The following is a 2,498-nucleotide window of genomic DNA, read 5'->3' on the forward strand; positions in this document are numbered from 1 at the left end:
CTATGTTCAGAATGTGACTGCACCTTCGTTACCCGCTCCTGTTGCTCAACAAGTGGTTGCTGAATTACCGATTGTCCAGCAACCAGCCCAGCCCCTTTATGCTTCCTTGTTTACTTCTGCTTTGCCTTCACAGCTTGTACATCAGCCCCCGCCTTCTCCTGCTCCTATTCTTCGACATGCTACGTCTCAGTCTCCATTGCCTTCTACATCTGTAATACCCCCTATTCTTTCGAGGGATTCCCCTGTTTCACAGAGGAAGATAGCAGATGCTGTTACAAATTTCTTTTCTCCTTTTGTTAGGTCCAGGAAAATGTCTCCAGCTTTTTCTAGATGACAAACTCGTTGTCAGCTTCCTTTTGCGGATGAGAAAATAGCTCTGGGTTCTCTCGCTCGCAAATGGATTGAGCGTGGGCCAGAATATAGTATAGATGACATTATGAGTTGTTTTCATCAATGGGGGAGCCCACGCAGAGATATGTTTTCAACATCATGTGTCAAACTCTTATCAGAGGTTGGGAGGATATGGAGTTAGATACAGTCCCTTCGGACCTCCTGAAATTACAGGGTGATTTTGATAAAGGTTTTAATGTAGGACACCGAGTTGAGGAGGCGGTAACTAGACTCATTGCGTTTCGAACAATGTTTCTATCCCTGTCCTTTTACGAGGTTGATTCCGTTAATAAAAAGGGTAGTAAGAATTATCCGATGCCTGAAGTCCCTCCCGTATGGAGAGACGCGGTGGTTGGTCCACCTGCTGTCCCTGCTCATTTCAAGCGTATATGGGTTCACGAACCCTGGAAGAGGTCTGAAGTATTGGCGCTTAGGCAAACTCTTCCCAACCCCCGTAAGAATCCTGCTGGATATTACAAAGAATTGCCCCAAACAGTTGATGCTTGTATCATGAATTTGGCTGATATTGATATGTTATTTGGGAATGTTGTTCCGCAAGGTATATGGGCACGGATTCATAGGAAAGATCATTTGGCCGAATTAGGTGGTGATCGGGCTGCTATTAGAGCTGCGGATGCGAATCAGGTGGATGGTGCAAAGCCCAAGGATTTGATTACGGCTCTTCCAGGTAGAATAATTGAGTTAATGAAGACAATGATGCCGGCGGTACGAGTAAATTGGGATACGTTGGCCGCGTGTAAGCAAAAGAAAGATGAAAGTGTTTTGGATTTTTTCACTCGTTTCGAAGAAATGTTTATAGACCATAGCGGTCAGGATTTGAGTGTAGAGGGTGGCCAGCGATTATTTGTGGACAAATTTGTATATAATTTGCTTCCTGAATTATCCAATAAACTGAATAGTTCTGAAAGTGCATGGGCTGTCTCTTCTCCTGCCAAGATATTGGCTACTGCACAGTATTATGAGAATAGGGATAAGGAGGAGAAGGAGAAGCAAGAGAAGAAAAATAAGGATTTGAAAACTAAAGTTCTTTTACAGCAGGCGTATCCGCCTCGTTCGAATCAGCATCAACAAAACACTCAGTTTCAGCAGCCTCCACAGTTTCAGAGAGTGTTGCAAAAACCTGAGTATTTTACGCCGAGACCTTCATTAGGTCCTAATCAATGTGCATATTGTAGGGAGGAAGGACATTTTAAAAGTAATTGTCCAGTCTTATTACAGCGAAATAATGGGATGTCTGCTTCTCGAGGTCGTGGTAATTTTCAGATGGGATCTAGGGGAAGAGGACAAGGTACGCCCTCTCAGGAGCAGCGTTCTCGTGTCCCATCTACATTGAATTACTTTGACCAGCAGGCAGTTCCGTCTACGCAGTATTACAATGATGATTATTACGTTGAAGAAAGGGCTGACAATTGTTAGACCGAATTGGACAGCCTAGGACGAAGTGAGGGAGTTGTGTTGATTCCAGTAGATCAAGATGGGCCATATGTCACTGTTAATACAATGGGTGTCTCAGAACCGTTTCTTTTGGATACTGGTGTGATAAGAAGTTCGATTATTCATTCTAAACTCCCTGGGGCCCCTTTGTCTGGCTTAATAAATAATTCTGTGGGATTTTCTGGTGCTTTAGTTTGTAATCCGGTTTCTTGCCCCCTGCCTGTTTCGATTGGTCCTAATGATTTGGAAGCTCCACTGGTATTGACAACTGGTTGTAATGAGAACTTATTGGGTTTAGATCTGCTAAAAAGGTTGCATGTGACATTGTTTTGTTCCCCTTTTGCTGTGCATCTCACGTTGGGAAAAAGATTAATGTCCCCTATGTATTTATCTCGGGACAAGTTTCCACCTGAGTTATGTTCTCTCCCAGAAGGTCTTTGGGCCACGGGTCCGAATGACGTGGGCCGTCTGGCGATCCCACCGTATGTCGTCACAGTTAAGGATAATGTTCGAATGCCACGCATTCCTCAATATCGTATCTCTAGTGATGGAGAGAGAGCATTATTGGCCATTGTTGATGACTTCATTCAGAAAGGTGTGGTTGAAGAGACTAGAGGCAATGTCTGTAATAGCCCTGTTCTCCCGATCCTTAA

Source organism: Lissotriton vulgaris, unplaced genomic scaffold (genome assembly GCF_964263255.1).
Source record: "Lissotriton vulgaris unplaced genomic scaffold, aLisVul1.2 SCAFFOLD_1620, whole genome shotgun sequence".
Classification (NCBI taxonomy): domain Eukaryota; kingdom Metazoa; phylum Chordata; class Amphibia; order Caudata; family Salamandridae; genus Lissotriton; species Lissotriton vulgaris.